Source organism: Lactuca virosa, chromosome 4, assembly GCF_052849685.1.
Source record: "Lactuca virosa cultivar CGN04683 chromosome 4, Lactuca_virosa_CGN04683_v6, whole genome shotgun sequence".
In the NCBI taxonomy this organism is placed as follows: domain Eukaryota; kingdom Viridiplantae; phylum Streptophyta; class Magnoliopsida; order Asterales; family Asteraceae; genus Lactuca; species Lactuca virosa.
In genome coordinates, this window is record NC_136429.1 from 306,188,153 (window position 1) to 306,202,939 (window position 14,787).

A 14,787-nucleotide genomic window follows, 5' to 3' on the forward strand; every position below is an offset into this window, starting at 1 on the left:
TTCTGATAATTGATCACAAGAGAGTTGTAGGAACAGTTGAGTACGTCTATGGGAACATACCCCATGCTGGTAAATATGAATTTTAAAATATTCATATACTGATGTGTTTATGTACTTATGTATTTGGTTGATACAATTTGTTTTATATAATTGTCGAATGTCATTACCGTTTTGTTTGCAGCAAAGGTTTTTCTGTCGTTTTCTAAATAAAGTCTATCAGAAGAAGGTGAGGACACTGATGAAAAGGAATGTGGTGATGTTGAACAAGAAGTGTCAGGCATACAACCGTCTGGATGATGTTGGAATTTACCTTATGCGACACATGAAAACTTGTATGAGGGATCAATCATCAAAGTGGGATTGTGGGCTAGCTGTGGATTGGAAAACACAATATATGTATTTATAAAAGTTAAGGTAAAAGTATTTGGTGAGGTTGATTTTTTCTGAACATAATATTTTGAATGGTGAATTTGAAAAGGATTATGGGAAGTTTGTTATGTTGGATAAGATTACAAGGATAAAAATAATTCACGGAAATCTGAAAGTAATCTTTGAAGTAACTAGTGAGCTAAAGTTGATGGTGAAGGTAGTCTTTTGTTTAGGTTTAATGATTGTTATGTTTGATAGAAGTCTTTTGTTTTGGTTTAATGGTAGGATTTTGGTTAGATTTAATGTTTGATATGTTTAATGTCGGTTGACATTTTTTTATGGTCTTTTGAACTTATTATTTATATTACTAGTTATGTTGGATAAGTTTTTGGTTGAATAATTAAATATTATGGATTTATTATGGTTAATATTTTTAAATGCATAAAATATGTTATGTTAGATTTTATAATTTGTTTGTTAGTGTATCTGTATATAGTTGCATTTCACGAGGTATTTTATCTTAAACTAGATTATGACCCGCGTAAAACGCGAGGAACGTATAAAAAATATATTAAAAGTTATAAAAAACCGCTAAAATAAATAAATAAATAAATAAATATAAAGTAACATAAAAAGAGTTCGTTTTATTGGTTATATTGAAATGTCTAAAAAATACAACGAAATGCATGAATATTTATAATCGTTGAATGACCTCTTTAAAGATAACATTTTTTGTTTTATTAGTTGGATGACATTTCTCGTCACATAAGTTGTATTTTTAGTTGGATTATCTGTCATTTTTCATTTTCATTTAAGTTTTTTTTAAGAATTAAACGAAATGAAAAACAACATAATTTCATTGTATGAAAAAAATAGAAGTCTAAGGCTATAATTGATATAAAACCCAACAATGATAGTTCATAACATTGACCTAACTCATATAATTTTTTAGAAGTTATTTTTAGAAACTGATTAATTGATTAATTTTTATATAATTAGAGAAATTTCAATTAAATGATTGGTCCATATTTGTTTTTCGTTCAACAATTCCTTTTCTTTTGAGTCAGTAAATTCTTTCCAAAAATCTAATTCAAGAACCAAACATCGTAAAACCAAATTACTTAGGGAAGCTTCTTGACTTTAGTTAGATTTTTATAAATGTGGAGACTAAGATGATTTTTGCAATTGTCTAATGTTAAAACATGGTGTCATATTTAACATGTTTCCTTTTAGAAATTAGTTTTTTAAGAAAATATTTTTTTGGCAAATAGTTATTTGAGAAAACATGTCCTACCGAAAATTACGTGTAACACATAAAAAATATTATTTTTATTAAGCAACAGACACATATAGTTATATAAGCGGCAACAATAAATAATTCTCTTTTGAAAAATATCATATTTCAAAAAACACAACATATAGAAAAATATGAATTTTCCGTTAAGCTATCTATAATATATGTACACAATTATGTTTAGCATTTGTTACGATGTGTGTTTAGAATCTATTGATTGAATGTGAACAAATTAAAAGAGTATACATAACTAAAATTTTACCTGTTATATAAAATAGGTTATATAGATTATAACAAACTGATATAAGTACTTTGCTTTGGGGTTAAAAATTATAAATATGTTGGCATTTTATGTTAGAAAAATGATAGTACTTTGCAATTATAGATAAATAAGTAAATTGCTATATTTTAGTAGATCGCTTCAAGTAGTAGGTTGTTATAAGTACTATTCCATATTTCCAAAAAGTTCCACATAAATAACACAATATATGAAAAACCATTAAGTTCAACAAAATCATAAAAGTTAAAAACTTATGGTCACTTCTAAAAACCAATAAGTTCCACAAAACGCTAAAGTCAAAAATTTGTTATGGCATTCTACTTGAAGTAGCATGGGATTAATTTTATATGAAATCTAGAAACATAAAGTACACATAACCAGATTCAAGAATCAAGATAAATTGTAATTGTTGATTACTTTTATTTGGATACTGTGACAACCCGGAACTGTCATCTTGTATACCTAGTCAACTCAACCAATGTTAAACCCGTATCCGTTGTCTTCTAACATCGTTTAAGGGTTCATATAAGCGTTCTAAGCTTGAGTACAACCGAGATCGAGATTAGGAATGAGTCAGCAAGTCGTAAAGTGACAAAATCAGGCCATACACCCCTTTTGGAGGAGTGTGCGGCCGCACACATGGGTGTACGGCCCTACACACCCCTCAGGACCACACACCCACCCCTATATAAAGGGTAGAACGCTTTCCCTTCATTCTTTTCACTCCTTGGCTGCACACTACACCATTCTCTCAAGTTCTTCAACCGTGAACCCTCCAAAGCTTCAAGAACGTGAGTAATTCATCCTCTAACTTGATATCCTTGAAAGACCACTATATCTAACCCTTGAGACTACAATATTCGTCATATTCTTCATGTTTAGAAGAGAGTGCGGCCGCACACCCTCAAGAGGTTGGTCGTACACTCCTAAAAGACCCTCCAAAGTGAGAATTTGACCCCCATCTTCAAGTTGGACATGACCCTAGCCTTATTACATCTTAAAATCGACATTTTGGGCATATGCATGAAAGGTGTACGGCCACACACCCTGTGTACGGCCGCACACACACCCTAGGGCCGCAAACCCACTTCCATGGCCCATATTGACCTCAAACTTGCACCACAACTAAGCATGGAACTAGAACACTTCATGGGTGCAAGTATGAACCTTGAAAACACCTCAAAGACACCTTCCATCATGAGTGTACGGCCGCACACCCCATGGGCCGCACACCTATGGCCGCACACACCTTTAAGGTGGCCATACACCATCCTTACTCAATCCTATAAGGTTCTAACACTTAGTGCAAGTAGTTCCAAGTCCCTAGAGTGGTTCCCCATCATATCTAGTAGAGAAATACCTTCATTTGACTCCTTTATGTGTCATTACATGTTAATTAGGATCAAATCATGTTCAAGGTTTCACTTGACACTCAGCCTCCGTGTCGATCGTTTGTTCAAACCACTTGTTCGAGGTGAGTTCATACCCCTACGCTTTTCCGAGTGTTTCATGTTTTCAGGGGGGGGAATACAAGCAAAAGCACAAGAAATCTTGGGCTCAAAATATATTATTTTTTTAAAGATAATTATATTTTTAATATACTTTGAACATGGAAAACAATTTTACCAAATGGGTTAAGAAATCAACTCGCAGAAACAGTTTTCAAAACTAAGGCAATGAACTTATGAATCATGAAGTAAAAGATATCATTTTATAAAGGATTCATGTTAATTACAAAAAGGGTTTTCAGCATTATTACTTGTAAATTTTTTAGTCTATGTTGGAGACACGTCCTTGGTAACACTCACCACCGAAACAGAGTATAGGTCTAGCACTTATGACCAGAATCTCTTGTAGGGAGAGCGTGACTGTTGTGTATAGATCTATACGGGACTGACTATCCCGCACCTCGCTGCTAGCTACAATGGGACCGACAGGTCTACGGGTGACAAAGTCATAAAAGATACTGGTGCCCGATTCGCGCCATATCAAGTTAAATTATGGTTATAAAACTCACAATGTAGATAACAACGATTTACTTACGTAATAATGGATCGAGTGAACTAACCTCAGAGTAATAACCAATTGATTACTAGAGGGTATTAATAATACCTTCAGGATTTAGTTCACCACGTTTTTAATAGTTTTATTTATGTAATAAGGCTAATATACCTCACTGGGAGTAACCATGCTTTTTCAAAGGAAACTACGTTTAACGATATAAGTCTGGTAGATACTTGTACACTTCATTATAGAACGAATAACCAACAACCTACTTTTAGGGAAAATATAGGATTTTCGCAGGATAACACGGTATTTTTCATAAACGGATGGTTTAGCATTGAATTAATGGATATTCATATTCATTCCATGACTCCTTGGATTGTACGTATCTGTATGAATCTGGAAGTCATGGAAGGAATGAGTTTCAAACATGCTTTTCATAAGAAAATATGGGATTTTCTTGAGGAACACTTTTCAAAAGGATCAAAGAACATTTTCCACCAAAACTAAATGCTTATGATCTCACCAGCTTTATGATGATATTCTTTCAAAACTGCTTGTATTCTCAGGGATTTAGTAGACAGGTACTTTTAGGAGATTGGAGAAGTCGGAGTGTTAGAGTCACGTCTTTCGATTTTACTTTTGATATGAACAAAACTATATATTAATACAATGTAAACCTTTTTCATATATGTATCCAATGTCTGGTTGTGTTTACTATGCTTGCTATGATACAATTGTTGTGATACTACGCATGACGTCCTCCGCCCCAGAACGATTCCGCCGTTCTTGTTTTTAAGTGTGACAAATTGGTATCAGAGCTATTGTTTATAGTGAACTAAGTATACCGAACCTTACATGGTATACAACTATAAACACTAAGGGGCCTATGTGCTCTAAACTAAAAGTATAGTTTCAAAATATAAGTATTTTTATAAAAAGTATACAAGTATACCTAAGTACCTGAATCAGTGTTATAAGTGGAACAAAACAAAAGTATTTGGATGTTGGACATCGCGGTTAAACCTGGGCAGTTATGTAATCATGTCTAGGGTCAATATAGCCTGATCAACTATATTCATTCGAGACATGATCAACATGTGCTTGGGAGTGATTGTGGTGTTGCAGCAAGCCTAAAACTTACCTAGATACCATAAGAGTTCTAGAATCAAACATAAGGGTTAAAATACTATAGGAGTATTTTAGGATGCTAAAACGACCGAACTGGAAACTTACCCAAGAATCCATTCTTCAAGAATCAATCATGTAGCTATAATACATTGGAAGTATTATTAGAGTCGATGCCTATTAACTATCCCTTTGCCATCACCTCGCGTAGATATCATGGCTAGATTCCATCTTCCCGGCGACCCGTACTTTCCCAACCAAGGAGATGATGGATGGATCGAGCCAGAGCCAGAAGGAAACCATGAAATTCCTTCGGACGATGACTTTGCCGAACCATTTCCTGAAGAGACTGACTCGGAACCCGAAGTCGAGAACCTACCTCAAGTGGCCCCAATACCAAATCCCTACCCTCGAGTTGAATTCTAAGGTCCAACGCCTATGTGGGTCGGGAGTTTGAATAGGTGGAGCCACGAGCAAGAGCAACGCCTCCCATACGACGAAAACCGTAACTTCTACAATCTGAACGAAGGAGGCCCCGCGGACAGGGCCCTTCCAATACTGATACGCCGAGTGGCTTGCAACGTGGAGCTAGGTATGGCAACCCTTCAGCGAACTATGGAGCTCGAAGCGGATTCGAACACCAGCACATATTGCATTCGTCGCCTCGAGATTGATCATGCGAGAGCTGCAAGGAACAATGAAGCTCTGCAGCAAGAGTTAGCTACAACCCGAGCCGAAGTCATAGAGCTCCGTGCATGCCAGTCAGAGTACGAGAGACGCCTGCTTGGTGTGGAGCGTCAACTGGCTGAATTAATGTTTCACTTGAGGGGTACCCGTCACCGATAGGGGGACACCCTACTCATCCTTCCTTTTTGGTCTAAGGAATAACTTTCATATATATGTTCTGAGTAGCTCTTTTCCGTAAACATCTATGTCTTTCATGTTGCCAAGATTTTCTCTTTATCAGTATGACTTAGACCTACTTTTAGGTCAAGGTTTCCGAAATATGTGTAATCTCAGTTTCAGTTAAAGATCATCATTGTCAAAAGTATACCTTGGATCAGTAGCATGCAAATTAAGCAACTTTATCAAAGTCACACCACCGTTTCGTCTTAAAAGCATGTGTCATAGGAAGTACTCTTACCTTAAGACGATCATTCCTTTTCCCCATCGATTTCATATCAGTCCCCATAAAAAGCTACGATGTCATAATCGGCATGAGATGGTTGAGCCCCAAATCGTGCTGATGTCCTTTGCTTAGAGAGGGCGATTCGTCTCAATCTTTCCCTCTGACGAAGTCCTCATTGGTTATAGTGATAAAATTTGTTCGAACCTTCGTATCATTTCCTGCGCCAAAGCCCAGAAGTATCTGCGAAAGGGATGCCATGCATTCCTGGCTCATGTTGTCGATGAGACGCAAAAAGTTAAAGGCCTCGAGAGCATCTCCGAAGTCTGCAACTTTCCTGATGTCTTTCCCAAAGACATTCCAGGGATTTCTTCCAAGTTTCAACTTGAATCCCGTATCGACTTGATCCCCGGAACTACCCTTATAGCTAAATCTCCATATCGTCTAGAGCCGACGAAAATGTGAGAGTTATCCAGCCAGCGGAATGAGCTGAGCAACAAGGAGTTCGTAAGTTTATTGTATGTGAACTTTATTGTGTTCAAATCTTTTCTATTCTTGCTAGGACGACATCATGGGGATGTGGGTCGAATCAATGAGAGTCAGATAGCAAAACGGGAAATCTTAATGCATAGATAAACATTTAGGATACATCCAGAGGAAACCATTGTTGCTCACAAGCTTCTCTTCTTGACATGTAGCAGATCATGCCTCCGAAGAAACGTAACCAACCCACCGGTAAGACGTCAATCCTCCAGATGGACTCAACTACGTTCCAAGCTACTGTCACAGCAGCCGTAGCAGCCGCCCTAGCTGTTCTTAACAGTAACAACACAAATGTGGGTGGAAGTGTTAATGGCAATACAAATCTTGGTAATAACCAATTTCAACAACAAGTGCCCACTAGGAAGGACACACCTGATCTTAAACCTAACATCCTGAAACGAAAGTTCAAAGGAAGTTGTTCAATCCAAGGACCTACTGAAAGGCAACGAACTGGGGCATTTAACACCCCAGCCAACCCTGCTGTTCCAACACCAACCACACTCTACTTTGGAAATCTCCGGCACTGCAGCAAATGCAACTACCATCATTATGGAGTCTGCCGAGTGCCGCATTGCACTAGATGAAACAGGGAGGGACACACCGCCCGCAGCTGTAGGACCCTAGTCAAGTTCATCACTCCGACTACCAAAGTTGGGGCTATTCCAACATGTCACCTCTGTGGCAGTGTTGGACATTTCAAAAGAGACTTCCCAACAGTGAAGAACAACGGGGGAGCAGGAGGAGTCTGACCTCAGAGAATGAGGAAGCATCAAAGAACCCTGCTATGTTTTGGTACATTTTCGAAAACCCCAATAATTGTTCATAATTGTGATTACTTTCTTGTCCAAATTAAATCGCGACATTCCTATAAAGATTTGAAGCTCAAATAAGTAAATTATGATAGCTTAGTGAATACGTTAGAGTCAGTTGTAGTTATACATGACTTGTATACACCAAGCGATTATAGGAAGATCTAGTAAGAACCATTTCATAAAAAGTTCATGATTTCAAAGTATCAGAACCCTCGTACTTGTGGTACAATCCAATTTCGAATCAAACACAGCAAACACTAGAGACATTCACCCAGGGGCACCAATGTGCTAACAAAACGATCGTTCCGGACGAACTTAACGCGCGATTCTACGATGTCATCCTGTTTAGTCCGACTGAGTCTATGTTATACCAAACCCTTTTGTATTAAATCGTTCGATCTCAAACCTCTCGTCGCTCGTAACGGCAAACTATATGGGAACTTCGAAAATTCATCTCTCTTCGAAGCCTGAAGGTATTCATGCGAAGAGTATGAATCAGAACCAGCGGATACAACAGCGAAGATCCGATGAAACATCCAGCAAGAGCCCGAATACAGAAATGAGAGACTCACCTGTCTATTCCTTCAAGAAGTAATCCGTTTTCATGGGATACCTGTAATCATTACCTCCGACCGGGTTAGCAAGTTTACCTCGAGAATCTGACAATCGCTGCAAAAGGCTTTGGGAACTAAGTTAGATATGAGCATGACTTATCATCCACTGACAGATGGACAAAGTGAGAGGACAATCCAGGCATTGGAAGATACATTGAGGGACTGCGGCATCAACTAGGGCACGTCGTGGGACACTTATCTACCCTTAGTTGAACTTTCTTACAACAACGGCGACCTTACCAGCGTCAAGGCTGCGTCGTTCGAAGCCCTCTATGGTCGTAGGAACAGATTCCCTCTGTGCTGGGCTGAGGTGGGCGACACGCAACTAGTCAAGAGTCAAGTCCCCGACAGCACTCTCACGAGTCCTGAAATCATCCGAGAGACGACTGAAAAGATCGTACAAATCCATAGACGTTTATAAACATCCAGAGGTAGACGAAAGGACTACGCCGATAAGAGACAAAAACCTTTGGAGTTCCAGATTGGTGACCGTGTCCTTTTGAAGGTCTCACCCTGGAAAGGGCATGACACACTTCGGAAAGCGTACAAAGCTAAATCCAAGATACGTTGGACAGTTCGAGATCCTTGCTAGGATCGGTCCCGTAGCGTGCAAACTCCAGTTACCTCAAGTGCTTAGCAACGTCCATCCCGCCTTCCACTTGTCAAACCTAAATAAGTGTCTGTCCGATGAGACACATGCGATTCCCCTCGATAATATCGAGTTAAACGAGAGTCTACACTTCATGTGGGAATTATTTGAACTCACGGATTGAGAAGTCAAGAGAATGAAATAACGTCACATCCCGATAGTGAAGGTCCGCTGGAATGCCAAGTGGGAACTTGAATTCACTTGGGAGCACGAGAATCCAAGGAAACATAAGTACCCCCCCATCTTTTCTAGGTCTACGAGTTGTATCGTTATTCTTGAATTTCGGGACGAAATTCCCTCTAACGGGGGAATGATGTGACAACCCGGAACTGTCATCGTGTATACCTAGTCAACTCAACCAATGTTAAACCCGTATCCGTTGTCTTCTAACATCGTTTAAGGGTTCATTTAAGCGTTTTAAGCTTGAGTACATCAAGTCGTATAGTGACAAAATCAGGCCATACACCCCTTTTGGAGGAGTGTGCAGCCGCACACATGGGTGCACGGCCGTACACACCCCTCAGGACCACACAACCACCCCTATATAAAGGGTAGACCCCTTTCCCTTCATACTTTTCACTCCTTGGCTGCACACTACACCATTCTCTCAAGTTCTTCAACCATGAACACTCTAAAGCTTCAAGAACGTGAGTAATTCATCCTCTAACTTGATATCCTTGAAAGACCACTCTATCTAAGCGTTGAGACTGTAATATTCATCATGTTCTTCATGTTTAGAAGAGAGTGCGGCCGCACACCCTCAAGAGGTTGGTCGTACACTCCTAAAAGACCCTCCAAAGTGAGAGTTTGACCGCCATCTTCAAGTTGGACATGACCCTAGCCTTATTGCATCTTAAAATCGTCATTTTGGGCATATGCATGAAAGGTTTACGGCCACACACCCTGTGTACGGCCGCACACACACCCTAGGGCCGCAAACCCACTTCCATATCCCTTATTGACCTCAAACTTGCACCACAACTAAGCATGAACCTAGACCACTTCATGGATGCAAGTATGAACCTTGAAAACACCTCAAACGCAGCTTCCATCATGAGTGTACGCCTGCACACCCCATGGGCCGCACACCCATGACCGCACACACCTTTAAGGTGGCCATACACCCTCCTTACTCAATCCTATAAGGTTCTAACACTTAGTGCAAGTAGTTCCAAGTCCCTAGAGTGGTTCCCCATCAAATCTAGTAGCGAAATACCTTCATTTGACTCCTTTATGTGTCATTACATATTAAATAGGATCAAATAGTGTTCAAGGTTTCACTTGACACTCAGCCTCCGTGTCGATCCTTTGTTCAAACCACTTGTTCGAGGTGAGTTCATACCCCCACGCTTTTCCGAGTTTTTCATGTTTTCAGGGGGGGGGGGGGGAATACAAGCAAAAGCACAAGTAATCTTGGGCTCAAAATATATTATTTTGTTTAAGATAATTATATTTTTAATATACTTTGAAAATGGAAAACAATTTTACCAAATGGGTTAAGAAATCAACTCGCAGAAACAGTTTTCAAAACTAAGGCAATGAACTTATGAATCATGAAGTAAAAGATATCATTTTATAAAGGATTCATGTTAATTACAAAAAGGGTTTTCAGCATTATTACTTGTAAATTTGTCAGTCTAAGTTGGAGACACGTCCTTGGTAACACTCACCACCGAAACAGAGTGTAGGACTAGCACTTATGACCAGAATCTCTTGTAAGGAGAGCGTTCCTTTTGTGTATAGATCTATATGGGACTGACTATCCCGCACCTCGCTGCTAGCTACAATGGGACCGGCAGGTCTAAGGGTGACAAAGTCATAAAAGATACTGGTGCCCGATTCGCGTCATATCAAGTTAAAGTATGGTTATAAAACTCACAATGTAGATAATAGCGATTTACTTACGTAATAATGGATTGAGTGAACTAACCTCAGAGTAATAACCAATTGATTACTAGAGGGTATTAATAATACCTTCAGGATTTAGTTCACCACGTTTTTAATAGTTTTATTTATGTAATAAGGCTAATATACCTCACTGGGAGTAACCAGGATTTTTCAAAGGAAACTACGTTTAACGATATAAGTATGGTAGATACTTGTACACTTCATTTTAGAACGAATAACCAACAACCTACTTTTAGGGAAAATATAGGATTTTCCCAGGATAACACGGTATTTCTCTTAAACGGATGGTTTAACATTGAATTAATGGACATTCATATTCATTCCATGACTCCTTGCATTGTACGTATCTGTATGAATCTGGAAGTCATGGAAGGAATGGGTTTCAAACATGCTTTTCATAAGAAAATATAGGATTTTCTTGAGGAACACTTTTCAAAAGGATCAAAGAACATTTTCCACCAAAACTAAATGCTTATGATCTCACCAGCTTTATGCTGATATTCTTTCAAAACTGTGTGTATTCTCAGAGATTTAGCAGACAGGTACTTTCAGGAGATTGGAGAAGTCGGAGCGTTAGAGTCACGTCTTTCGATTTTACTTTTGATATGAACAAAACTATGTATTAAGACAATGTAAACCTTTTTCATATATGTATCCAATGTGTGGTTGTGTTTACTATGATTGCTATGATACAATTGTTGTGATACTACACATGACGTCCTCCGCCCCATAACGATTCCGCCGTTCCGGTTTTGGGGTGTGACATATACCCCTGGCATTTATATCAACATGTGTATGTAGTAGAATCTGTGCCAAAATTTCACAAAGCAACTAATTATATGCGGATGACTCTTTTATCAAAAAAGTAACATAATTTTTTTATAAGATTTCATGCATTTAACTCAAAAAAATAGCAACATACTTTGTTTATATCTTGCAATTAAATCAGAAAAAACTCAAAAAATATTTCAGTAAGAAACATTGAGGTAATCCAAATCATAAACCTACTATTGCAGAAACATAATCACATTCCCTCTCCTCTCCTAGAGTCCGATTATGAATTTAATTTTTTTTCATGTTTATCAAGATCTTCCTGTTTGGGTTTAGTAGACAATTTTGGTCCAATATTCTTTATAGCCATCTTGTAATCTATTAAATCCCAAGGATAATGACTTAAGAAATAAAATTAGAATTTATGGTTGAGATGTACTTAAATGGAATTGAAACAGAAAATCTATCACAATGCCAAACTCTAGTTTCACTAAACTAAGTAAAATAAAAATTAGAAACATGTCACACAAATCGTGTTGGGTTTAAAAAAAATATAAAATTCTATAGTCATTTCATGATGAAATTTGTAAGTACATCTCGATTTGTGAATTGTTTATATTGATTTTGTTGGAACTATATTCAGGTCAATGAAACTTTATGAGAAAAAATGTTGAATATAAGTTAGAACAAATTGAGATGTCTTTAAATAAAAGCGTGCACAAAACATGATTCCTAAAAGTAGAATGTTATTTTAAGTTTTTGTAAAAGTAGGATGTTGTTTTTAATATGTACAATTAGGAACCACTATGCTACATCAGTTCATTAGATTTTAGAACATATCCTTTCACAGTCTGCCAACCCGATATTTTAATATTTTAATATTTTAATATTTTAATATTTTATTATTACACAGTAAGTAAATTAACTAATATAAGAGATAACAAATGATTCATAGAAATTATTTATAACAAACTATAAACACTAACCAAATAGTAAAAATTAACATATGGTGCATCATAAGCATGAATATGCTTTCTAGTGCAAGAGCATTTGTGTTAGTGGGTGATTATATATATATATATATATATATATATATATATATATATATATATATATATATATATATATATATATATATATGGGAAAATCTCTTTATTATTTATGACACTAATGAAAGCTTCACATATTTAAAAATAAATAAATTAAAAAAAAAGCTAGAATGATAATGAAGTTCCAAATTAGAAAACTATATATATAAAAAATTATATTAACAGTTGTAATCAAAACTAACATCATATAATGCATGACATGTAGGATATTGTGTTGATCTTCATCTTTTGTGAACAATAAAACTATCTTTCATGCAAGTAGAGCCTATAAATAACATCCAAAAAGTAAACAAATAAATAAAAAATACTTCAAAAACAAATTATATGAAAAAATTATCATGTAATGTCATAAAAGGAAAATGGCTTCAAAATACATATCATTTACTAAGTAACAAATAGTAAAATTTGACAACAAATATAACATTAGCATAAGGTGCATTTGAAGAGTAAACTTGTCTTTTAATCATAATTAAACAAAAATAATTACTTTCCTACTGATAGCAACATAACAACAATTTCTTATTCTTGAAGCAAACAACCAATTAGAATTTCTTTCTTCTTTTAACCTTTTGACAGTTGTTTGGATTAACAACATCCTTTTGTGACAAAATCTTTTTATCCAATGAATAATACAATTTTAACCCTTGACATCAACTTGCAATTTTTTATTTGATTTCCTTCAAGTACCAAATAAAAACTTACTACATTTGATCAAGCAATTTGCTATTTTTATCAGTCCTCCTATCTAATGAGAACTTATGAAGAGAGAAAAATTTTAAAAATCTACCAATGTTCTACATTAATTTTGCTTGAAAATATCTTTGATTTATAACAATATGTAAAAGTTCTTTCCTTTATTAAGATTATGTTTTAATGTTTACCTTTTTCAGCATGAGAACCCTATCTTGCAGCCCATCCATTGCTCTATCATTCCCTTGTTCATCAATTTCATGGGAAGGGTAAGCAGATGAGGCTCTAATACCATCATCTTCAATTTCATCAAATAAAGAATATACTTTTCCACACATATCTCTGCATTCAAACAATGCTAGTAAACAACTGATGCACGCTTAACCAAGACTTTGCTAATTTGAATAACATAAGATCAAATTGATGAAAAAATGATAGAATTCTTGTGAGTTGTGATATCATAGAAAGTTATGTGACTACCAATGTGACACTATTTGTTTGTAAATGTTTGCAATCTGAAATAGCATATGGCATGGTATACTTGCATAAGACCCATTTTGTTTAAAATCTTCAATCTAGAAACTAAGGCATGTTGATTAATGAATTTATCTTGGGAAACTAAGATTTAATCAGGATGTGGATGGACAGGTAAGAAGTTGTAATAAAAATGATTAGAAAAACATATGATTATCATTATCTATCTATCCCTAAAACTAATCAACTTAGTATATTCATCTTGAATGATTTTGGTTACATGCGATAAACACTTTCAAAACAGGAGTTCAAACAATACCTAAACTAATTCCAATAAACAACAAAGGAAGAAAAAAATGGAATCAAAATACTAACATTTTCATAAGAGTCGAGTAAAATGTGTACTTGAATATAATCTCTACCGATAATATTAAGCATTTCGTCGAGCAGGTGGTTGGCGAATCTTGAAATAAAATTTTTGATAAGATACAACATCCATAATGTAATTTTTGTATAAGAATATCACACAAAGATATAACCGAAGTCAAAATTTTAAAAAGAAACGATTGCAGAGGGCTAAATCTTCAAACAAACCACAATAATTGTATGCATATGATAAAAATGAATCCTCCATTGATAGAGTTGGAGAAAGAAGATGAATATACAATTGAATATTTGATTCCATATGAGATCATAGGACGTATTTGTTGGTAAAGACCAATTTTTCAGATGGAGGAAACACAAAGACGATCATAGGATCGTCAAAAAGCTTACTGGTGTTGATGATGTCTTGTTGATATGAAAATCCCGACAGAGAAGGAAGAATCCTAAAAGCAAGAGTATAATTAGGATTTTGTTTATCAAATTTGAAACATAAACACAATGGTATGCAATTGGCAATGAGGAAGGAAGCTTCAACAGTTCGGGATGGAGGACTACGACACTTTTGTTTGTGTCGATGAAAAGAAAAGAATGGAGGCGTGCTAATAAGAAAAAACATGACTAAATTAGGGCAC